Genomic DNA, 25,515 nt, shown 5'->3' with positions numbered 1-25,515 from the left:
GTTAAGACAAAGCATCTCTTTCCCCTGGAAATCCTCTCAGGCAGTGTTTCAAACCGCCTGGCTTTGAAAAACTCCCAAAGAGGCAGAAGCAGCCTCCAGCTGCAGTCCTGTGCAGCATTGTCCTGGTTTTGGCTGGAATAGATTTAATTTTATTTCTGGCAGTTGGTATAGTGCTATGTTTTGGGTTTAGGATGAGAAGAATGTTGATAACACACTGATGTTTTCAGTTGTTGCTAAGTAATGTTTAGTCTGAAGTCAGGGAGTTTTCAGCTTCTCAAGCCCAGCCAGCAAGAAGGCTGGAGGGGCACAAGAAGTTGGCACAGGACACAGCCGGGATAGCTGACCCAAACTGGCCAAAGGGATATTCCATACCATGGGATGTCATGCCCAGTATATAGACTGGGGGGAGTTGGCGGGGGGGGGAGGCCAGATCGCTGCTCAGGAACTGACTGGGCATCGGTTGGCGAGTGGTGAGCAATTGCGTTGTGCATCACTTGTTTTGTATGTTCCAATTTTCTATTATTATTGTTGCTGTTTTATTATTGTTATCATTATTATTGTCTTCCTTGCTGTTCTGTTAAACTGCTCTTATCTCAACTCATGAGCTTTACTTTGCTGATTTTCTCCCCCATCCCACTGCGTGGGAGGGAGGTAAGCAAGCGGCTGCGTGGTGCTTGGTTGCTGGCTGGGATTAAACCGTGACAGGGGTGAGCAAATCCTGCTCTGCCACAGGCACCCCTTATCCTTTCACCTCTGCTCTTTGCAAAGCCGGGCACTTCACCCCTCCCTCAGCATGGAAGGTCACTGCTCCCTAATGCCACGCACACACGGACATGGGAGCTTGGGTGGAATCGATCCCACGGGAGCGTTGCGAAGGGATGGTCTGTGCGGGATGCGAGTAACTCCTACTGGTTCAGCTACATACAGCGAGAGGTCGGGGGTGTTTTCAGTCCTCGCGTTCCTTTGAGAATAATTACCGCATGAGATTGTTTTTTTCCTCTCCTTAGGTATTTTTGGTGTAATTTCTTTTTCTTTATTTGCATTCACTCTAATTCTGCAGGGCGGGGGCTGTGTTTAGAGCAGATGACAGAGAGCTCTGCTCTTTATCATCACATGGCGAATTGTAGTTAACTGGAGACTTTAAGAACAATACAGAAATCTATTTCATTAACTCCAGATACTGCTTACCTCCAATTATACAGCTGTATGAAAATTACTAAGTGTGAAATATAAAAAGGTTGTCTTGTAATTGAAACCTTTTTTTAGTTAAATTTTGAAATCAATAAGAAGAAAATTAAAAAAGAGCGGTTCGGTAACACTTACCCTGTTTGCTCAATATATAGCTATAACCACCATGAAAAGCCATTTACCTTGTGATATGTTCTGCAGGAAGGAAAACCGAAGAATTTCCTTGCTTGCTTGCTTTAAAATACAGTATTTCAGTTACGCACAAGATGAGGCAACACGTGTGAGCAGAAATACAGGATGCACCACCGAGAGGACAAAACTCTGGTGATCACAGCTGGTGGGCAGGGCTCCTCCGCCATCTCACTGGCAAAAATCACGGTGCAAAAAGGCTTCCCCCAGCACCTTGATGCAGCAGACCCTCAACGCAGGCCTGGCGATGCTGGGGGAAGAGCCGCCGGGACCGCGGGGCCAGCCGTGGGCAGGCACCTTCTGGCACCCCGCGAGGGAGGACCAGCTCTGCCTGCCCGCATGATGCTCCCCGGGGACCGCTGTGTAATTGCCTGCTCAGCAGCTCAAATGGGAAGAAAAGGCTCATTTTCCACTAACATCTAGCCTCTCTCTTTTCTCGGGTTGGAGATCCTAGCAGGCGATTCGGTGCAGCGGTGGCTCCGGGGATGAAATGGTGTCTGATAAATGCCCAGCTGAGCCCAGGCGTGTGGGTTCGGGGGATAACCCTCCTGCTCGCACGGGTTGTGCTTCTGTCACCGAGGCTCGTGGCAGCCTCCAGCACAATGGAGATTGTGAAGATGAACCCTCGTATCTAGCATCACTAAAGCGGAACAAAACATTCTTGAGGGGAATTTCCTCACTGCTTTTACAGCTCTGCTCTGATATTTACTTCGCTCATTAATGCTGCTATTTTAGTTTTGTCTCTATTTCTTGCTCTGTAGGGCATATATTTTGAGTATAGCAACCATTTTCAGGGGAGTTTTTCAGAAGTTTTGCAGCAAGGCGCATGGGACGTTGTTAACCCCTTGTTTCCTGAGGGCACAGTGCCAGCTGCCCCGGTGGGAGACCTCTCTGGAAACTCAAAGTGTGACAAAGATCGTGCTTTTTGGCAGGGCTGCCTTTCTCTGTTCCCCTCCCTAGCTTTAGTAGTCACAGAAACCATCCTGGCCCATAGTCCAACCTCACCCACCGCCCAAGACAGGTGGAACTTGTCACCACTGTGAAGGAAGATGCCACCAGCTCTTTTGCTGGCTGTCATGATCTGGTCAGGAGGGTTGTAAACCCAGCTGGGTTTACGCTTTGCAGCTTGGCATGGGAGATCAGCAGGTAGTTCCCCATCTTTCTGTCTCACTGTCTGGCCCAGCAGGACAATATCTGAGGTACACCAGTTGGCACGCTTTAAAGGAAAGTCTGTCCAAGCCTGAGCAGGGAAGTATAGTGGTACTGGATGGACAGTGAGGGAAATCTACTGGGCCAAGAAAGGACTCAGTCTGAAAAATAGAAAGGCTCTGGCATGGAAGACAGAGGGTGTATGTGCCCCTAGCCTGGATGGGCATTTGTGTCAGAGGGCAGGGCTCAACGTGTCCTAAAATCTGCCAGATCTATGTGGTTAGGGCAAAAAGACACCAGCGTGAATCTGGGTGATGAGCAAGGCAAAGATCTGTGGAAACTTGCCACCGCTGTTATCTCACTCTTTTGTTGCAAATTTTGCCGTATTTTTTGCTAAAAGTTCCACCACTTGGGTTCATGTGAAACTCACCAGGCTGTCAGCTCTCTGGAAAAAGCAACACATTTAGCATCTGCAGGACTGCAGAGGAGAAGCTACAAGAGGCAGCTCCTGAGCATGCAAAGCTAACAGCAAATAAGAACGCTCCGTGTTAAAAGAAAAAACTTATTTTGCTAACTACGTTACAATTCTGTGGCTGGTGACCTGACAGTTTTGACTGCTGTGGGTTGCCTGTGCCACAGGAGTGGCACTCAATGCGCAGCAAATGTTTTGATGACTACCATGACTAGAGACTTCAGACGGGAGCACGGGCATCTTAGAGGATAGAGTCCAGCCCGTCCGTGCCTGTCCTCTTCACCACTCAGCCAAGAGGCTGGCGCTCCCAGCACCATTAGGAGGAGAAGACATCTCACCTACCCCAACCATTCTCATTGCCTCACCAGCAAGGACACTACATGCTCCAGACAGGCAGAATATGAGCAGGACAGCTTCCCCCCTGACCCCAATCCCTCCTCAAACCCGCACTCACTAACTAGCAAATATTATTACTACCACAGGAACTAGAGGTCTCGACCACAGCCTGGCTCGCCAGTACACCAGCAGCTATGCAACCTTCACCACTAAAGACACCTTGCACACATGCTCCTTTTCCTACTGCTAGCAGTATTGGGTTTTTTCTCTAAAAAAAGAATACCACTTGTGGGCCCTCCGTCTACGTCCACATCTTTTTAAGAAGGAGTCATGGTGAGATAGCAGACCTGAAATGCAGATCCTCGTCCTGCCTACATAAGCCACCTGGATCTCATACTAGTTAATTATATCAACATAGTGAATCCTACCCTGCAGCTGGATGAAATTCAATCTAACAACTTCATTTGCTCTGGTTCAATACTGGCCTTTTAAAATACAAAAGTCTAACTGCAAACTACAGTCTTTAATCCAACCTTCAGATCATGGGCCTGAAATTTTAAAACCACACAGAAGAAGGGTTTTTCTACTTGCTGTATTTGCTATCTGAATATTGCAAATGATTTTAAAAACAGAGTTGTACATGTATATCAGATATCATTTGAAGTAATGAGTGTATTTTTCTAATCTTCCCAATGCCAACCTAACAACCCATTTCCAATATCATGCATAATAATTAATTTGTTTTCTGTATAGTAATAAGATTAACAACTTCACATTTACACGGGGTACTGAGTTATGATCAAATAAAATATGTTCTAATGAGAAAAATTGGAAGTGGCAGCAAATCAATGTTCCACTCAGCAATCCAGGTTTATGTGTGTTTGTCTATCTTTTCTGCATGTATTTTTGTCAAGATTCCACTGTAAACAAGATAATTTCTTTCATGTTGGGTTAGCCTAGGTAAATATGTTTAATGAACAACAAATACATCGTAAACATTGAAATAAATCTAAATACCTCAGAAAACATCCTGGAAACTATAGGGTGCTTCAACAGATACGGTATGCTAAATATGAGGCTACACTGCATGAACTCACCACACAGGGAAAGCTAACGTCAGGCACAGCTTGATTTCAAAATAGTTCTTAAATGCTTTATTTTAAATGATCCACCTCTATAACATGCATATATCAAAGAAGCTTCTTTTTGTCAATAGGCCTGGAAATTTTGCCTTTTTTTAAGTAAAATATTAGCAGAAATCAATGAATTCTAACTAAGCAAGACAAAGATCAGAGAGATTTCTAGTTCCTTCCAGAAACTGATACTCATAGAAGAGTCAGCGCTAAAGTACGCTGCAGTGACTGTGCGAACCTAAACCTCCAGGACTGATCCTAACCAACCTTTTTCTAGGACTCCCACTCAAGCCCACCCCTCTCAGACAGTGCAGTAACAAGGTGACCAATCTTTTTCTGCAAAATATGTGAATGCATAATTTCACTTGAGCATTTATGTACTAACACTTACGGCATCCATCTGCCTTCCCGCTAATAGGGAACTTGATACCAAAGGAGCAGCAGGTCTCCACCACTTTTTTATAGTCTAGCAAGCCATGTACTGCCTGTTGCGATACGCTTCAGGAGATACCTGTAAATCTCCTGAACACAAACGAAGCCCTCTATTACTAGGCAAAGCCCCTACAACTTCCCGGGGCAGGATGCTCATGGAGAGTGAAGACACTTTATTCAACACCACCACAGCGGAGCATGTTTCCACACCGCCGGCACAGAGATAATTGCTAGCATCTCATCATCCCAGGCAGGACCCGCTCAGAAAGGGGAGCTGGGGGGTCCTGATCAGGAAGTTTCTCTGATCATATCTCCACCGAACTGCAAGGGAAGGTATTCTCCCAGCCAGTGGCAGGGATTTTGCACATTATCCTTTAGGTCCTGCGTGCTACAAACGCACCCTTCTCTCCACCCTGATTCTCATGCCTGATTTGAAGCCTCTCCTCCCTCCCGCACCAGGGCAATTCACACCGGGCGCCGGAGAGCCCCTGCCCAGAGGCAGACCGTGGGTCCACCTGGGAAGCCGCGGATGCTTGATGTGGCTGCAGCCGAAACGGTGGGAGGAGAATAGAGAGGACTGACACCCACGGGTGTGATGTGCCACCCAGCCATCAAGACCTGAATCCCCTGGGTCCTGTAAGCGGGACGGGTCCTGCACAGGAGGGACTGAATCCACCATCGTGTGCTCAATCAGCACCGAATTGCATTTTCCACCTCCCTGGGAATGTCCCTGCGGCTGTGGGGCTGCGCAGGTCCCCAGGCAGGTCTGTCCCCTGCCCTGACGGTGGCCCTCCAGCTCCTCGCGCTGGAGACACCTTTCCTTTCATTCTATTATTCCTGGGGCCATGTTGATATTCGATGAACACATTTTTTGCCAAAAAATGCGCTAACCCATGGACCAGATCTAGTCAGGGACATGGGCAGGAGGTCCACTGAATGATCCCAGACCCGGGGAGGTCTCTGCCCCCCGTGACGTCCAGCACATGGGAGGCAGAGGTGGGAGTTCCCTCTCCCATCATCTCCCATGGCTCAGGAACCACCACCGTCCAGCTGTCATGAATGCTGGCAGCTGCATGGACGCTATGGGGAATCTGCAAGGAGCATCACAGCAAAGCAGACCAAAGCCACTCGCCACCAGAAATGTCTCCTGGCCTGGCTGAACGGGTGAGCAGGGTAATGGGATATGAACATCTGGGTCAAATTTCCAGAACAAGCGTTTGCAGCACACCATCCTGCCTTGGCCATGGTCTTGGGCAGCTGGGTGAGCCGAGAAGGAAGGGACACAGCACCCAGGCAAAATACTGGGTTACAGCCTGCATGTCCCCTTTGGACATCTGCTTTACCATGGGAAACTGCGCTCAGAGTCCCTGTGTCTGCTTCCCTTCTGTCATCCGTGGAAAGCCTCTGGCTGTCGGCTGCGCCGAGAGATGCCACGTGGCTGCAGGACCTCCCGAGGATGAAGCGGGGCCAGACCCCGTGCTGGCACGACCGGGCAGGGTCCGAGGGTGGCTACGGCTTGCCACAGCAGCCAGCCCAAGCATCGCCAGCAAGGCTCCGAGACCAGTCTGACCCTTACCGCTGGCTGGAGAATGGTGAAAATGAAGCAGCTATTAATAGCTTGTTTGTATAGTTTCTGGTACACACACACATTTCCTTGGCTAATTATAGGTGATTCAAGCTTCACTGCCTAACTGAGCACGGCCGTCACTTCCCATAAGATCTTCAGTTGCTTACACCTTCACACCAGATTTTAAGAGTTTGGGCTGAAATTTTCCACACCATGTATATGACTCAGACCATGGTTTGGGTTTTTTTTGGGGGGGGGGGGTGTTTGTTTCTGTGTTTGTTTTCTGAAAACGCTTTGATAAAAAGTAATTGTTTCTCAAGAATGCAACAATCATCGCTGTATTCCTACCACAAATTTTTTTTCAGAGCACCACTTCGACCAGTTTTTACCACAAGAACATCAAACTTTTGCGATAGGGGACTCCTCAGGGCTACACATCTACTTTTCCCTGTGGAAAGCCATACTTGTTTAGGGACACAGTGAACTGCTGGTTCGTATATGATCAGCAGAGATTAGGCAACTGGCTGCTCAAACACCCAAATTTCCACCTACATTGAGCAGCATCGTGCCCTCCTTCGGCCTCCTTCCCCTCCTTGGCCCAGCCAGGTGTTGGTTTCATAAGGTCAACGAGTAGCCTGTTTCAGCCTGGTCTGAACAGGGCGTCCTGGAAAAGCCTTCCCCTTTGGCCTTGGCTTTGGCCTGCCAGGGCAAGAAGGGAGGTTTGGCAGGTCGCCCAAGAATTTGGGTCCTTTCCTAAACACCAGTACTTGACATCAGGACTGTCATGTTCTGTACACACAGTGTAGCCTGTCTGCCCACTGACGAGCAGCCAGTCTGTCTCTCCAACACAGGAAAGAGATGCCTAGGAGGTTTTCAGTGACATTTCTTGCCTACTAAATGCAGGGGATTCAACTAAGCAGACCCACTATTTGCCTCCTGCAGCTGCTCCTAGAATTCTAGAAGCAGAATAATTTATGTTGGAAAAGACCTTTAAGATCATCAAGCAGAGACACGTCCTCTCCATCACCTTGCTCCAGCACTGCCATATGAAACCCTTCCACTTGTGCTATTCTAGACCACCCTGCTCCTAGCAGCGTGCAATACCTGGACAGGCTTGGTAGCCCTAAGAGATCAGCAATTTTAGCTAACTACATTGCTGAAATAAGTAGCAGCTCAACAGGATGCTCAACAGGATGTTGAGCTAGTTATCTGCTACTTACTTCAGCAATGGAATTAGCTAAAATTGCAATGTTTAAAATAGTTCCACATGCATCATCATGACCATGATGTTCTTGTGCTGGCAGATGTGTTTACCACCCTTCTTCCCATCAGGTCAGGGGGTGGCTGCAGCCCTGTGCCTCCTGATACCTCCCGCCAGAGCAGCAGCCATCACTGGCTGGCTTCCCATTGCCCTGGCGCAGAGCAGAGAGTTTTGCCTCCCCAGCCACATGCTGCCCTGAGCAACTGCCTGCTTTGCCTAGGCTTAATGCGTCCCATTTGCCTTCACAGGAGACATGGTGTTTTGCTCCCGCAGCGTCCCTGGGGATGTGCCTCTATAGCCTCTACAGCAGAGAGCAAACACCCCGAAGCAGCCACAACCGGACCCCGCGCAGAGCTGCTCTCACGTGGACACTTCACCACCGCAGAAAGCTTCTCCATGCCCAGCAGACCCGCTTGCACGCCAGCTTTCCGCATTCATCACCGGCACAGACACCGTGAATCCAGAGATCTTCGGTCGCGAACGCCGAAGACTATGCCCAAGTATTGGAGCCTGGAAATACCATCGGGGGGGGCTGCCCCTGCCGTGCGCGTCCGTCCTTGTGCTGTGCGGTGACGGGCAGGAGCTCTCCTGGAAGCCCATCTCTGTAGCCTAAGGCAGGAGGAATGAAGCAGGGCTAAGGCTGACTGGACACTGTTAACGGCACAATTCCTGCTCCGTTTGTCCTCCTGAAGTGAAAAGTGAAGGAAGAGGCAGTGGGCTGTGCGGTGGCCTCATAGTTAAAGTCGCTGCATCTGTTGGCTCTGGCAGCGCGTCGGCTGTCGCATTCGCACGCGGCACTGCTCAGACTACTTTGGGCTTGTTTTGCCTCCGCACTGGCCTTACTGGCTGTGTTACCCCTATTTGCTGTACACCTCGTGCGAGACACCTGGGGTCTGGCCCTGTCAACAGCCAGCTGCTCCTGAACGCCATTCAAATCAAACATCGCTTCGCAAATGCCCAAGGGAACGATAGCTGAGCTCTGCAGGGTGCTGCAGGGGGTCGGGGCTGCAGGGACATCTCCCGGCACGGCTCCGTTCTCCGCCTGTAGACCCCGTGCACGGGGAAAGCAGATCTGCAAGTCTGCAGAGCACGCCTAGAGAAACACACAACCCGGCCATGCTGACCCCAGCAACTCCTGCGACTCTGGCGAGTGCTGATCTGCCGCTCAGAGGCCAGCGCAGCGTGGTCCGAGGGTTTCCCCCGGGTTCTGGTGAGTCCACGCTGCGGCAGTTCGCGTGCTGCGTTGCACTGGGGCCGGTCTGGTTTGCCCAGGTGGCTCTGCGTGAGCTGCTATTCCACCTTTGGCTGCAGAGCAGACAGAGCACCCGGGGGAGTTAAATATTGAATGTCTGCAGGAACGGGCTTGGGAGTGAGGAGAACCTGAGAGCTAGCTCTGCCTTCCCTAACTCCCAGCATCACCCCTTCTGGTCTGCCCATTCTCAGAGCGAGATAAGCAGTTCTCTGGTGGGATCTTCTTCCCATGAACAAGCACCACGAAGGCCACCAAGAAGAAACACGGTGCTGGGAGCGGGTTCTGGAGTTGCATGGAGTAGGATGTGTGGCTTCCATCCCTAGGTGCTGCCTGATGAGGTCCAGATGTTCCGGAGGCCCCCCAAATTGGAACCCCTACATTGCTACCCCTCTCTTTACTGCCAGCTCCTTGCAGAGGCTGCAGTATCCACTGAGGGGTGGGAAGGCTGGATGTGGTCCATCCTTTTCCAGCCGCACCTCCTGGCTTAGCCAGGGCCCAGCGCCAAAGCGGGGGCTGATGTGGGATACAGAAAACAGAAGAGGGGTTCACCTTGCTGCAGAAGCAGCTATGGGGTAAGCTGGAAAACTTGCTGGGTTTAACTGGAAATCCTTGTGCACAGGAGGAAGGTAAACTGGACTGCAAGAAGTAAGCCTCCACCTGCGCAAGAGGATGAGGACTCGTTTGAGCAAGTGGATTGATGGTATTTCTCCCAGTTCTGTGACAGAACAGGTAAAATCTCCACTGCTGCTGTTCCCAGAGAGGGAGCGAGGTGAACAATCAAGAATCTCTGGTAGAGAGGCAGAGAGACTGCTTGGTAAACTGCGTGAAAGCTTGTGACCCTGGGGTGGGCAGTGCAGACCCCCCTCTGGGTGGGTGGGCTCCTGCCTGTGAGGATATGGAGCGGGGGGAAGAGGGGAGAATTTGGTGGAGGGGGCTCCCGTGGTGACACCACGCTGACATGTCAGGTACTGTCAGGAGAGCCCACTGGCTGCGTGCTGCCTTGATGGGTCCCATCCTGCCCTTCCCCGCTCAGCCCAGACAGGGATCAAGGGAAGGGGTGCAGAGAGAAGCTGCATGAAGTGAAAGGTCTGGAAACCTCGTGGGCCCAGGCTGCATGGGCTATTTCAGTAGATTTGAGGAGATTGTGAGCACTATCTGTAAGTGCCTTCTTGGGAAGAAGAAATTTGACAGAGGGGGCTGTTCGGTGCAGCAGCCAAACTTAGAGCATGACCCGGCATCTGGAGCAGATGCCAGATAAACCCAGACTGGAAATAAGGTGTACAGTTTTGAACAGAAAGGGCAATTCACCACCACAGTGATTTACTGAGTAGCACTGGAAAACTTTAAAGGAAGACTGATTTTGTTGTGTGTTACATTTTTCCCCAAATGGGGTGCTATCATTGTTTAACCCCAGCCGGGAACAAAGCCCCACGCAGCCGCTCACTCACCTCCCTCACAGTGGGATGGGGGAGAGAATGAGAAGGCTAAAAGTGAGAAAACTTGTGGGTTGAGATAAAGACAGTTTAATAGGGAAAGCAAAAGCCATGCGCTGAAGCAAAGCAAAACAAGGAATTCATCCACCACTCCCCATGGGCAGGCAGGTGTTCAGCCATCTCCAGGAAAGCAGGGCTCCATCACGCATAACGGTGACTTGGGAAGACAAACACCATCACTCCGAACGTCCCCCCCCTTCCTTCTTTTTCCCCCAGCTTTATACGCTGAGCACAATGTCCTGTGGTCTGGAATATCCCTTGGGTCAGTTGGGCTCAGCTGTCCCGGCTGTGTCCCCTCCCAACTCCTTGTGCCCCCCCAGCCTCTTTGCTGGTGGGGTGGGGTGAGAAGCAGAAAAGCCCTTGGCTCTGTGCAAGCACTGCTCAGCAGTAACCAAAACATCCCTGTGTTATCAGCACTGTTCCCAGCACAAGTCCAAAATATAGCCCCATACGAGCTACTATGAAGAAAATTAACTCTATCCCAGGGAAAACCAGCACAGGTGTTTTCATCAATTGCTATGGGAGCTACCAGGAAATCGTTTAGGGGAGCTGCATGGTCTGCACTGTCTGGGTCATACCTCCTGCTCATGAGGATTCTTCCCACATTTTTAAATACCAAAGTGTCTATAATGATCCCCCAGAAGCAGAAGGTGGCATTTCAGGTCAATGCTAAGTCAGCCAGCAGCAGACATCTGTTCTGTGGGGCAGCATCCGAGGAGCAGCCTGTTCCCTCACTGAAGGCTGCGGTCCCCGCACTTGCCAGGTTTTCCGTGCTTGTCTCCCCTCATCTCACAGCAGGGAGGCACACTTCAGAGAGCTCCTGGAAGTTTTGTTCCCGCAAGCATTAAAAATGTCATCAGCCTAGAAAGAAGGACTCTCAGGAAAAGCAATGTTAGATGAGACCAAGATCTCGGTGAAAAAATAACCAGCCGGGAATATTACAGTACTGCCTTTGCGAATGAGGGTATTTACCAGCCTATCAACCCGTGCTAAAGTCATCGCTCCTTCTGTTCACCTTTCCCCCAAACCCTCCTGGTAAAGGGAGAGACATGGACCAAATCTTCAGCTGGCACAGACTGACTCTGCTCCAAATCTGTGCTAATACCCTTGTTTACATATGGCCTGAAACACACTTAACGTTAACAAGTAAATAAAAGCCCGCAGTTCGATTTACTATGCAATTACACTTGCAAAATAAGAAGGAAAAATAAGCCTGTATTAAGCATTGATACGCACATTTTTTTCAAGCACAAGTGACATGTGACAATGCGGATTTGCCCTCTGAGATGTCAGAGTTTAATGAAGTAGGAGAAATCCTGCAGAGAGTAGCACAGGACTTAGATTTCTCCTGATGAGGATTAACTTCATACCCCTGTTTGGGAAAACAAACATTTTATTCGCTACATGGAAGTTGCCCACTAGCTCGGGATAGCCTTTTACAGTCACTGCACAGATTACTTTCTCCTCTGCTGGCCTGCTGCTGATGACAAAGCACATATTCGTATCTGAATGTACAATCCCATTGGTAACAAGGCCCTGAGGTCCTTGCAATGATATCCTGCTTCATACAGAAGGTCCAGCGTGTCTTTCTTTCTCAGGCAAAACAATTCATGCTCACATTTACATCTTTTTCTGGACCTAGTGAAGAAGATCTGCAGCATCGTGGAGTGCACTGGAGGGGAACCTGTGGTTATACAGTAGCTCACTGTAACTCATGCTTATAGTGAAAGGCTGTCTTGCCCATTGCTTCCTGGACCAAATGTGCAAGACGGTGATCTTGCCGCAGCCTCGGAGCATAGCTTAAGCATTGCCGAAACTACTTGGCTTTGGTTCATTTCCCAAAAGAGACTCATTCAGATATTTCACATTAGACTGGCTTCAGCAATAGAGTGGAGGTACTGCACGCAGATTCTTCTCTGCTGCTCCCAACACTTCTGATGGCAGGTACCACCAGAGGGACAGCATCTGCTCAAAGGACTCAGTGGCTGGATGCAGTCTGGTGCTCTCCACGGACCTGATGGTAGTTATCTGGCCAAAGTCCCAGTTGCTGCGTTTCCCAGTCAGACTGATGTTCAGGCAGGGAGCTGAGCAGAGGGGGTAGGAAGAGAAACACATTCACTCTGGGGGGAAAAAGTGGCTTTCCTGGGGCAACTCCTCTTCAGTCTTCCATGAGGCTTCCCTTGGAAGTCCCTGCTCAACCCTTAACTTCAGAGCCTCCTTACAGAAAGAGGAAAATGGTCCGTCACCTTCAAAATAAACGGGTGAACTCCGGCAGGTGGTATACACCCGGGAGGTGTGAACATCTCGAACTGAAGGTGCTTGTCCGTCTGCACAAAAGACAACAGCAGACTTTCCACTGGCTGTGACAGATTTTGGACAGGGGCTGCAGATGCTCTCAGAGCCCATGAACTAGGACTTCTGTGCTGACCCTGTGGCAGGCCCTCGCAGCAGCTGCACACCCTGTCATCAGCCACCTGGTTGCAAAGGTGGGAATTTAAGAGCATTAATTTAATTTAAGGGAATTTAAGAGAATTTAATTGCAAAGGCCAATAAATGGCCACTTCATAAAGCAGTCTTGAAACTCTTAGCGTTGTGTTGTGTCTGTGGCTTGAATCGCCCTTTCCAAATTTGCTCCCAAACCGTCCCCAGGAGTAAGTTCTGTGCTGAAAACCAAGCCCAAGTGCCATCATATTTATTCATGCCAGTGAATTTTTAGCAAGAATGTAATCAATTAGCAATTTCTCCATAGCTAATGGAACTAACGAAGTCTACAACTTTTTTCCCTCTATCCCTATCTGCCTCATTCACCCCAATAAACCCAGTTTCCTTCATCACATCTCCTCCGGCTTTCTGTGCAACTTCCTCTCCACTCCCGCGTCCCCAGCATTTCAGAGCTCCTGTTTCCCCAGCATCCTTCGACAGGACTCCCAACCCATCCTCACCCCCTCTAACTAGCACCGATCAAGAGGCAGTTTGTGGTCTAGCTGGTCCTAGACCATTTCCAAGCCAGGAGGCCACACAGAAACCCTTGCTGAGCCCATTCTGGAGCCCTATGACCAGTGAGGATACTAGTGTGCCTCTCTCTTCTCCACATAGATGTTCTTTTTCATGAAAAGCCTGTGAGTTCCATTCCTCTCCAGTTCCTCACCCCTCCGGTGTCTTTGACCAGAGCTGGTGGCCTGTACAGCACAAGCTTCTAGGAGGGTGGAGAGCAGGACAGGAAAGAGGAGCAAGCAATGACTGATGACACAGTTGCATAGCTGATTTTTTAGGCAAACCCAGCTAAAAATAGTCCATGGGTTGTTTTCCAGTCTATGTGGAGAGAAGTCAGGCCTTTGGCCTCTCTCATGATTTCACTGTAAATGGGAATCCTGGCTGACCAGGTGGGCTCCTCCTATAACCCTGTGGATGCTCATGGACTCCTGACATGCATCGAAACACGGTGAGCAGCAGCTCCAGGACGTATCTCTGCACAACCTTAAGAGCTCCTTGGACAAACACTAAGAAAAACTCCAGCAGGAAGGTCTGTCATGCAAGAGCTGAACATCCTCTTGCTCCAACCTTCTGCCTACCAGAGAACGGGGTCACAGCACAATTCAGGCTGGAAGGGACCTCAGGAACTCTCCAGTCCAACCCTCTGCTCACAGCAGGGTCAGCTATGAGACCAAACCAGGATACCCTGGGCTTTACCCAGCCTGGTCTTGGAAGCTCCCATTGATGGAGACTGCACACGCTCTTGTATCATTTTGCACCAATATTGGCTTCTGTTACAGCACAGGTCCCTGAGACAGCAGAGGGTGGAGCTGCGGATTTCCCTCCAACCAGGTGACTTTCAAGAGCTCCTCTTCTTTATGTATTTGCGATCAAGACAACCAAATCAAGCAATTTGGAGTCCTAGGTGGATCCCGAGTCGTGCCCTTCCTCTTCTTTCTCCGTGTACATTATGTCTAGGCATATTAATCCTCCCATAAGGGTCTGCCATTCTTACATAGTAATTAATGTAGAATAACAAACTTGTAAACTCTGAGCAGATTTGATTTGGAACATGTTGATATATTTGGCACCAGAAACTGGGTCACTGATTATATTCCCTGTGTGCATCTGGTACTTGTTGTTCACTTTCTGCTACCATGCCAGGAACACAGGTGCTAAAAATTGAACACTGTTGCTCTGGATTTATGAGTCTATACTGCATTCAGTCCACAACGTCTTAAACTTAGCTTTCACCTTTTGATAGTGCTATTAGGCAGAATTATTACTTTTTAAGGTTGTGCCTTTTCCCTATATCCCCCCAAAAGGAAAGAAATCTTCCGAACAGATCCATGCATAGGCAGAGAATGAAATAGAGAATTTAATCATAATGCTTGTGCATGGCTTTCAGACTGACATCTGTACATTAAGAATATGTAAAAATACCAATTTCATGCTCTGACAACTTATTCTGCATTGATGGGGGATAATGGGGATAATGCCATGGGAATGCCAAATGTCAAAGCATTACATAATACAAAGCATTCACACACTGTCTCCTGGGCCATCACTGGTGGTTCCTTAAGGGAAATTTTCCAGAAAGAGGAGAGAAACAGAAACTGGGAGCTGCCAAAAGAAAATGGAAATCATGAAGTCAGAGTTTAAAACTATTGGCAGCGCAGCATCAAGTCTTTGAGCACAGAGTCTTTTCTGGCTCTGAATTGTCCCTTCACTTCTGTCAGAAGAGGAAATTCGCATGTGTTCATCTCAGAAGCTGTAGATAAGGCCAAAATGGTTTTCCACGGAGGACCCACACATTCTTCCCTCCACCACGTTCTTTTAAATAACCTGGTTTTGGAAATCGTGGATGTCCAGAAGGGCAACCTCCTCCCTTAAGCCCAGGACCCTCAAAGCAGGGGGCAGCAGCAGAAATGCTGTTCTCTAGCAGGGGACTATCGCCCCAGGGGCCCCAGGGGCGAGGGGAGCGCATGGACATCTATCTCCTCACTTGCTTCGTCCACGTCCCCTCCACCAAGACAGCAGACCAAGTGGGAGAACCCGGCACGGGAGCAGGATCTGCCTTCCCAAGGCTCGCAGCGCAGCCCTCCGCACGGCAGCATGGAGCTGCCACGGCCCCTCAGCCTCCTCTGCCGGCTCCAAGGGCGCTGCCAGATGGAACCAGGACAGCCCACCCCATAGCGAGCCAGGACACATGAGCACCAGCCCCGCAGACAAGAGGGAAAGCAGCAGCCTCGCTTATTCGCGGGTCCTGCCTGAGCAATGGTGTTTGGCAGCTGGCGGGGGCTCTGCGGTGCGGGCAGTGCTGCACGTACCGACCAAACCGGGGTCTCGTGTGTGTGTCCCTCAGAGGGCTTCAGCTCTTCGCTGGAGGAGGCATGTTGGGTTTTTTGCCCTGAAAACGCTGAGGATTCTTACATGCTGGAATCGGGAGACAGGCAGAACACCGCTGCAATCGTTTAGTGAGAAAATTAGGATGGCTGAGGGAAGGAAATACTTTCTCTGACAAGGGTCAATTTGTTGTGAAAGCCATTCTGTCCTCCAGAAACCGATCCCCACCCAACTGCACTGCAGGACAGTCACGGGCAGAGCTTGGATTCGGAACCTGGGCATTTATCTGCTCTGCCAGAGATGGCAGGTGGGCACGAAGGACGTGCTTTAGTGATGCCAGTGCGCAGCATCCCTTGGTGCCTAACCTGTGCCCCATCACCCTCCACAGATAAACCACACTGCGACCCCCGTGCAGTCTGCCTTTCCCCTCTTTTTTCCATCTCCCTCTGCTTCCCAGCTGCTTCCCATTCGCTGCTGCTCTTGCCCAGGTTCCTAGCTGCTGGTGCCGCTGGCCCTCCATCCCACTTCACCTTGGCTTCTCCCCGTTGTCAGCCCTTGCGGCTTCCCTCCCCTCCCTCAGCCCATGCCCCCCACTCCCCACATGCTCTTCTGGTCCTCCACTGACTAGCACAGCTGAAACTGTAATTAACAAGCTATGAAGCACTGTAGAGCTAGCTCTAAGGAGCTAAATAATTACACTCCCTCCCCTCTCCCGCTGCTCCTCGGTTTGAGGCGGCAAAGCGGAGCACTGGGAAGAGGAGGAGCAGATCAGGTGGGGGGGTGGGAATTTAATTAACTTCTGAAGTGCTCCTGTCCCCGCTGCACTCGGCTGAGGATGATGATGGGCTGCAGCTCTGGAGGTTCCACAGGTCCAAAAGCAGTGTGGTGATAAATGTCCCTGTGGTCTGCACCGAGGTCCAGTGGCACTACGAGCTATGCATAGCTTCCTCACTGTTATGAAGGTCTCCTAAGTGGGACCCCACCAGGGCAAGCCACTGAGTACCCTGAGGTCTGCCAGGGTCCAGCACCTATGATTTTCATGCCGTTTCAGTGCAAAGTCTTTTGAAAGTGCCATTCCTGCGACCTGGGCAACGCAGCTTTCTGATGCTGAAACAGGAGGCAGGATGGGAAAACGGCAACTGCAATGGCAGACGTCTGCCATCTCTTCCCTGTCCTGGCTTAGCTGTTTTTCTCCCTCGTTTCCCTCCCCTGACCTGCCTCTCCCTGCCTCCTTGCCCAGCATTGCCTGAACCGTTTCAGCCCTCCTACAGCTGCAACCCATCAGGTTTTGTGCAAGGCCAGTGCAGACAGCGCTGCCTGCTCCTGCCTGGCACAGCGGGGCAGGTCCACCTTTGAACTTCAAGGAGGAGGAGTGGTTCATCACCTCAAAGTTTACATATTTTACTGGATCGGGACAGATTAAAATGGAGTTCACAGGCCCAGACAACCAACACGAAAAATACCATCAGCTGCAGCTGCTGGACAAAAACAGCGTGATTGTCAGGAAACAGCCTACGCTGGGTCAGAGACAACTTCCCTTAGCATAGGTAATCAGAAACAAGTACAACCCATCTCATTCAACTAGTCCAAGTAAAAATAACATTTGACAAGATTGCAAAACTAAGCTCTTAAAAATGAGGAGATGATTGGCTGTGCACATTTAATTGACCTCCTTGCACACCTGCATTCTTCAGTCACATTCTCACATTGTCCCAGACTGGAAGAAACATCAGACAAAGTTTCCAACACGGCCAAGACTCCTGTGACTTTCTTCAGCGACGCTCTTGGACAGGGCAGCTCCTTCCAGCTGTAAATCTCAGAGGAATGCCAGGTGAAGCAGCAGCTCTAGGAGGCCATTTCACCTCACAGGGCTGCCGTCTAGCAAAGTTACAAGCAACAGAAACCAGCATCCTGACATGGACCCCTTATTAATGAGTAACTCTGAGACTAACTCTGGATTCCTTCCTGCTGTTTCCTACAGCACTCAGAAACACGCTTTGAAAAGAAGCAAAGGAAAATCAGATTTTCTCTTGCCCAGGGTCCTTTCTGACAGCTGTCCACCCGAGGGACAGAGCCCTCCAGGCTTCCCCGGTGCTCGGAGGAGAGCGGAGGCTGAAGATGTCTCTGGTGAGCAAGCAGCCAGGCTTGCACAAAGGCTACGAATAGTGCTGCACATTCTTGGGTGCCACCTACTGGCATTTGGACTGCAAATTGCCAGTTTACATCGATGGAAAATCTTCCTCTTTCTTCCCTTTTCTTTTTTAAGGACATAAAGGTTGTGGTGGAAGAACGACGGTCTCCACCAGACTCCTGCAATCTGGAGGACTCAAGGGGACCCAGGCTGTCCCCAAGCAGCTGGAGATGCTGCAAAGTCTCTCTCTCTGCAACCTGCACAGATTTCCCCAGAGACTGTGGCATGCCTGTTTCTTCTCGCTGGGTTTGTGCAGCCGTTTGACCCCTCTCCAAAGGGCAGGCGAGTGGGGAGGGGAAGGACACTAAAGGGATGCAGGGCTCCTTTCCCTGCATGGACAGTGACTTCTTGGGGGGGCGGACTGGGCAAATCACAGCGGGAAGATGGTACTGTGGCGGCCAAAACACCACCACCCCCCTCCTACAGGGGAATCTTCTGGCTGGAGTTCAGTGTGGAGGATGCCCATGCTGCGACTGCAGGCACAGGCTGGACAGCCTGGACCGCGCCGCACTGCCCTTGCAAATGATGCCTTCGGCAGTCGGCTGCAGCAGACGGTTTCGGGTAGGAAGGAGACAGGGTTGTTTTCAATCCTACTGCTCCCTCCCACTTCTGGGCTGCAGGAGGATGCCTCCTTCCACCTTGAACAGCTTGGAAAGCTGCAAGCTGTTGAGGAAGAGGGGACTTTCTCCAGGGAGGGAGTGCAGCCCTGCAAGCTGAGCCGAACACAGCCACGGATGTCTCGGAGCACCAGCAATGGGGTGGAAAGGGGGTGCTAACCCCTTGTCTCCTGGCCACATATGAGCATCAGAACCTGAATCTCTGTGCTGAGGTCCTCTCCTCTCATGAGCGGGTCACTGGCACACCAAGGATGGGTTGTTCAGGGGAGGAGGTGAACAGTTTGGACGGGGTTCAGGTGCACGGCAGGTGGAGTTTATCACTGCTCCTGAGAAACAGCACTCAGAAGCAAAGGCAGCAGCAGGACTCAATTTGCCTGAGAGAGAAAGAGTACAAGGGTGAAAACGCTGGTGCCTGAGGATCACCCTTAAGTCCCACTGCATCGAATGCAGGCAACTCTGCTTCTCTGCAGCAGCAAAGTACCCTGCAGCACGTCTAAAACGGAGCTGTGCCACCTCCCCACCTAGGATGGATGCACTTGGACAGTATGAAGTAAAAGCTCTGGCGAGGGCTGTTTCTTCAAGGAGACAAACAAGATGAAGGCAAACATGTGGCCCTGCTTTTCCTACGCCGTATGACATTCAGACATTCACTGCCACACCTAAACCACTGTGCTTCAGTGCTCTCCTAAAGCAGTGACTGCTTTCAAGTCGAGCTCTGTAGAAGCCATTCTGGATCCTGATGACCTCGTCTGCACACAGAACTGGCTGGACTAGAGAAACTGCACTGGAAGACCTGGAGAAGACACTAACTCCCAATGCGTGAGGCTAATAGTGAATGCTGCTGGCATGCATTTGGTGGAAGAGTTTCTGCTGGTTTGTTTGTACCCATCTACACCAATGCAAGCCAGAGCAATACAAACCGTATTAAGACCTACCTTCAAGTGTCCATCACGAGGTAGTCCTATATATATACATATGGCCCAGACTGGGCTCGTGAACTGACAGCGTGGAGTAAAACTGGTCACCGGCAGGCTGAAGAGGCTGCCGTCAGCTCCCCGGGTCCCCAGAGCAGCGTATTGCCCCAGGGTGCTGCGGGAGAGCACGAGTCCGTGGGGACGGGTGACCGTGCGCAGGATGCATCAGGGGTGGTTGCTGACTTTCCGCAATGACGCCACCAAAAAGAAACTTCCTTTCAAGGTCAGATTTGGCAAGAATGAGTTCTTGCAAGCGTAGAATACCCCTGTAGTCAGTGCTAAACCCAAATCCTCTAATCTTTCTGCTGCTTATTCTAGAAATACGGAATTTTGTTTCCTGGAAGTGCTCTGAGGAAAAGGTACCTGACCTGAGGTCTTTCTCCAAATATGTCTTTACACCATTTCAGTAGCAGGACCCGGTGGCCAGTGCCCACCCCACCACCCCAGCCAGGAGCTTGGCAGCCAAGGGGGGGGGCACCGGCGCAGCCCCAGCCCCGGGCATCGGTCACCTCCATGGGGACAGGGACAGGCCAAGGCTGGGCTGGGACGCCAGCCTGCAGGTAGGGGTCAGGATCAGGCCTGGTGAGGAGAACTGGAGCCAGACACAGGCCTGGGTCAATACAGCCCATCGGTGTCCGCAGGGCCCTGACAGTTGTATAACATTTTGCAATTTCAGCTCATCCTTTAATCATATTAGCAGCATATGTTTTACAACAACTAATTATCTGATACCTTTGAGAAGGTTTTGTAATATCCGGAGGCAGTAAAAACGTTTGTTTTGAAATGTATCATGATTAGATCAGAGAAAAGTACCTGTTGCAAGCATCAGGTGTCACGGCTGTGTTCCTGACTCTTGCCAGGCTCTGCTTGCTTTCTGCTAGAGTGTAAAACCTTCATACTTGTGGGTCGGTTTTTGTTCGCTTCTTTCTTGACCCAAAGCCTAGAGGATCAGAGAATCAGATCATTTTGCCCTTCAAGAGGCACTTTTGCAGCCAACACGTACATGCCTGTGCTAACGTTCCCAGAGGCAAAATGCAGGTTGTAATTACATGCCAGTAATGTTGCAAATAGAGTACTAGCAGTGCATTAAGGAAACCCCTGAAGTCTGAAAGGCCTGCAAAAAATGAAATGAAAAATGAAAGCTCTGGGCTCAGCGGACGCACCAGCGCGCACGTGTCTGCCTGCACAGGCGAGCCGCCCTGCGGGGTCAGCAGCGCTGCCGGCCCCAAGGGAGCTGTGCAGGTGCCCGTCCCGGGGCAGGATGGAGGAACCGCTCCATGGCTCCAGGGTGACCGGCCACACGGCCGTTCCCGCAGCAGCAGATCCAGCTGAAGGTCTCCCACAGCTCCCCGCATCCGCTCGCTCGTTCCTGCTCACCTCTCCCGCTTCTCGGACGCCCTGCACGACTCCCCCGCTGCTACCCGCTGTAGCTCATCAGGCCCGTCACGCTCATGAAAGCAGACGTACGCTCTGCAGACTCCAGTATGAGCTTGTTTGGCAATATTAAACGGGACATCCAACTGTTTTCCCGGATGGGGGGGGGCTCTCTACGCTGCGTGTACATCTTTGTATGGATGTCTTAGAGGTGGCCAGAGGAGCCGGACCCACGTGCGGCGGCCAGCACCTGGAGACACGCGGCGCGTCCCCGCTACGCGGGCGTGCGCCGGGGAGGGCAATCGCTGCCAAACGTGAAGCTGCGCCGGCCAGCAAGTAGGACAGGAGGCTTGGGAGCCCGGTGTCGGAGAGGCGGAATCTGGAGAGATCGGACCTTCTAAGAGCTCACGAATGAGAGACAGCAAGGCTGGACCTGCTGGGTGCACACGTGTCTGTGCACGGCAGCTGGGGACACCGGGGCAGCCGCAGCGGGCAGGCTGGCTAAGGCCAGCTACTGGTGGGACCTGCATGGGCTACGTATATAGAATCATAGAATCATTTAGGTTGGAAAAGACCTTCAAGATCATCGAGCCCAACCATAGATATACAACCATATATACATATATGTACCTGCACACACACACACATGCACATATGCATACGTGCATGTTTTCCACCAACGGACCTGCCTCTTGAGCAGCCAGAGAGGGGAACCAGACGAGGCCACTGGTGCTGCTTGCGTCTGCGTGAGTGCTACGGTTCCTCTCCCTGGTTGATCTGCGGCGCCGGCTGCGTGCACACATCTATGTCTACGTGCTGTGTGTGCTTGCGTTTCCTCGTGTGCCCGCTGGAAAAAGCGCTCAGCCCCGCTCCTGGCTGGTCCTGGGGTCACAGCGCAGCAGCAGCCTCTCCTCTGCTGGGCTGCTGGATTCGGCAGTCCCCAGCACGGAGGAATCCCTGGCGCGGGAGAGGGTCGGGAAGGAGCATCCCCCCGGGGCAACAGCCACCTGGTGCTGTGCAGTCGGACGGCCTTCGCACAAGCAAGAGGAGCAGTGCTGCCGCTGAACGCACGTACGGGTATGCGCACGAGGGAACTGGGAGATCGCTGCGATGATGAGGGCGTTCGGAAGAACGATAAATCAGGCCAGTTTGAGCTTCAAAACGAGACTGACGGTCCTTAGGAGCACACACTCGTTAACACCACCCTTCGTGCCTGCAGCTTGCGCTGAACTACTACATATTCGAGGCGGTCTTCCACAGTCTCGTCCCACGTATGCCACGAGCGCAGGAGGAGGCAGCGGGGCTGGTGCTGGCAGTTGGCGCTCGCAGAGAGAGAAGTGAGCAGGCTCTTCCCAGTGGCGAGCTGGGAGCCGAGCTGGGAGCCAAGCTGGGAGCCAAGCTGGGAGCCAAGCTGGGCATCTTCCCCCTCCCAGCAGCGCGGGACCGTGTCCGTGCACAGACTGTGGACGGTGGGTGCTGCAGGGTGCTGGCAAGGCAGAGGGGCTGCTTCCACAGCGCCATGCAGCTGCTTGACCTGTTTCTTGCCCTGCTTGGCTGTTGCCTCTTCCCTAAAGCCAGAGCAGGCTTTTCCCAGCTCTCGAGGTTGTGCTTTTCCAATGACTGGTAACTGCCCACTGGTGAGTTATCCTTGCTGGTCTCCGGGGTCTCCGCTTCCAAACTGTGCCTGTATCTTCAAAGGCGTTTGCTGTCATCACATTCCTAATCACAGAAGAGACGCCTGCTAGGAAGCTCTGCTCCACGCAGCACGGTCTGACTGTGTGAGCCGGGCCAGGGCCAGTGAGCAAAAACCAATCCCCTCCCGCATCGCATCAAGTGAAGAAGAGCAGTTCTTGCTAAAACCACTGAGATTTCCATGGAAGTAATTTAACCAAAAGCTGTAAGCAGAGAATTACTCATCATCATGACAGAATATCTGAAAACTAAATTTGCACTTTTCTACAGAGGTTTGCTTTCCAGAGAAAAAGATAGTTATTTTAAAGTCCACAGTGCGTTAAAGAATTAGCTGTTGTCTAAGTGAAAACTGCTTGCTCTTCCTATCCATTGTGAGTATTTGAGCAAGAAATCAAAACACAATACAAAGAAAGCATGTTAAGCTTTCCAGCACACTCCAGCTGAGTACCAGGGCGTCACTGAGAATTTCTATCAATCCTTTGGATTTTGTTTCTGAAACATGCTTTTACACAGAGGGAACTTTTACCTCAGATGTTGACTCAGCTCCTTTAAAAGCTTCTATTTGCATCCATTTTTATTCATCTTTAGTAAGCTGCATAGGAAAATCTTTCAACTGCCGCCATCAGAGCAGCAGGTAAAGCAGGCCACTGCAGCAGTTCAGCTTACAGAATGTTTATTTTTATGAAACTATGATACCCAAAACCATTTATAGATGAAAAATAGGAAGTGGGGTTTAACTGAACATTCCCATGTCAGGTACATCCTCATACAATTGCATATTCTTGAAAATCTGCAATGCTTGTTGCGTACCTCCAGGGTGGAAGAAGTTCATTCTAAAATTCAAAGACAGCAAAACAAAGGAACATGACCACTTGCCTCCTTGCCAGCTCAGAGTAATGAGGAAAACTCCTGTATTAGCAAGTCAGGGAAGAGGCAGCTGTTTTGCACCGGGAGGTGCTGGTTCATTACAATACCAATAAGGAACGCATTGAGACTTCGTGAAGTATCACCGAAAATGCCAATTATTAGAGCTAACATCATAAAGAGAGGATAACATAGATAGTCTTGGGTCCCTTTAGATGCTGGGACCCGCAAGCTGTGCAGCACCGAACAGGCTTCCAACCAGCACGCAGTGCAGCACACCTGGCAGGTCCCGTCCGTGAAAGGGGCACCCCACTTTGGTCGTTTGAGCTGTTACGGGATTTTCTTAGAAGAAAACAGCCCTGTTCATCACTTGTACTATCAGACAGAAAGGAGTTTCGCACGAGAACTCCTTGCTGCACTCTTGGGTAAAAGCAAGGCCAGGCAGGTGGTGTAATTGCCAGGACCACATAGGAGCTGCCTGCAGGCTCCTCCGCTGCCGTCAGCAGCCAAGGGACGTGCCCAGCACCGCGCAGCCGGAGGACCCGGCAGCACGGCACGGCGCAGGCCAGCTCGGGTTAACGGCCGCTGGGATCGAGCAGCTCTGCCGAATTCATTGCTGACCCAGAGCATCCCTTCTCCTCTGAGCTGCCCTTGAAACACGACATGCCAAATCCTCCGCCTTCTCCAAAGCAGCCACTGCTTGAGACTGAAAGATCTGGTTAAACTGTTTAAATTTGGCAGGTACGTCGGACAGGAGGCTCAAATTTTCCAGGGCGTCCATCAAACCCCACAACTTGGTCGCTCCCAGTCTCAGTCCTGTCCTCAGCAGGTTGACAGTTCGCAGTTATGTCCAAGTCCACCCCGACCCCCTCTGAGGGCAATCGGCCTCGGAGTTGCTCAGGTTCTTTGCACCCAAGTGACCACTCCTTCTTCCTCAGCCAGCTCTCTGCTTTCCCCCGGGCAGCCCTGCCCGAGAGCAATCCCTTTCCTCGGCTGGTCTGCAAAGTTACCACATCACCAAAAATACGACGTCTTCTTCGTCAACTCATCCTGGTGCACCTGGCACGGCGCAGGCACACCAAGGTGTGCGAGGGCTTCGTTCCCGCTCGTCACGGAGCCGCGGTCCACGCGCTCCCGTTCAGGGAGCGGGAATGAAGGTGGCAAAAGCAGACGACTCCGGCACCAGCGTGGTCGTGGGGAAGACGGTTTGACCGGGGGTTTGTTTCCTAGCGGGACGCTGCAAGAAGCGAGGCGTGCTGCGTTGCTTTTTTTCTCACCCGTGGTATCCCTCCCTCATCCTTGGTTTTTGGGTTGTTTTTTTTTTTGTCCATCGCTGGGGCTTCCTGCAGGCCTGGAAGAGAGAGACCGAAACTCAGACAGAAGGGACGCGGCAGGAATCCCTCCGAACGCCTTGGGTAGAGTGATGCACTCAACTCACGGTAATTTCCCCTCAGTGACACCGTCAGCCGGCACCGGAGCCCCCCCCCCCTTCCCTTTCCCTTTCCCTTTCCCTTTCCCTTTCCCTTTCCCTTTCCCTTTCCCTTTCCCTTTCCCCTTCCCCTTCCCCTTTCCCCGTGCCCGGCCCGAGGCTGCGATCCGCACCGGCGTTCCCCAGCAGACCCGGGGCCGGCGTTCCCCCGGTTGTCGCTCCATCCCCGCGGTGTGCCTGCAGGACCCCAGGAGGGGTCGGGACCCCCCCCCCGCCGCGGACAGGCCGCCAGGATCCTGGGGCGGAGCGCACCGGGCAGCGGGCAGACCCGGGTCACCGAGCCCCGAGACCGCAACCCAGCCCGGGATGGGGGGGGGGGGGGGGGGGGGGGCGGCGGGGAGCTCCGCGGCCGCGGTACCGGGACGGCCGCCCCGCTCCACCCCCCCCCCCCCGCCCGCACCGGGCCCGGCCGCCGCCTCGGGCTAAGCCACGCCCCCCCCCGACGGCCGAGCGCGGGGTTCCCGGCAGCCCCGCCCCGCCCCGCCCCGCCCCCTGCCTGGGGGGCGTGGCCCGCGGCGGCGGC

At 51.8% G+C, this 25,515-nt stretch overlaps 1 long non-coding RNA gene across 1 annotated transcript; it reads right to left on the bottom strand.

Moving 5' to 3' along the window:
• Window positions 1-20,243: 20,243 nt before the first annotated feature.
• LOC115337437 lies at window positions 20,244-25,354 on the bottom strand. Its single transcript, XR_003922148.1, has 2 exons — window positions 25,106-25,354; window positions 20,244-24,854 (listed from the first exon to the last, which is right to left on the bottom strand). It is a non-coding gene; the product is annotated as an uncharacterized LOC115337437 (long non-coding RNA).
• Between the last annotated feature and the right edge of the window lie 161 nt (window positions 25,355-25,515).

This window comes from Aquila chrysaetos, chromosome Z (genome assembly GCF_900496995.4).
Source record: "Aquila chrysaetos chrysaetos chromosome Z, bAquChr1.4, whole genome shotgun sequence".
Lineage (NCBI taxonomy): Eukaryota > Metazoa > Chordata > Aves > Accipitriformes > Accipitridae > Aquila > Aquila chrysaetos.
The sequence above is the reverse complement of the archived record's forward strand: the minus strand, read 5'-3'. Positions and strand labels throughout refer to the sequence as shown.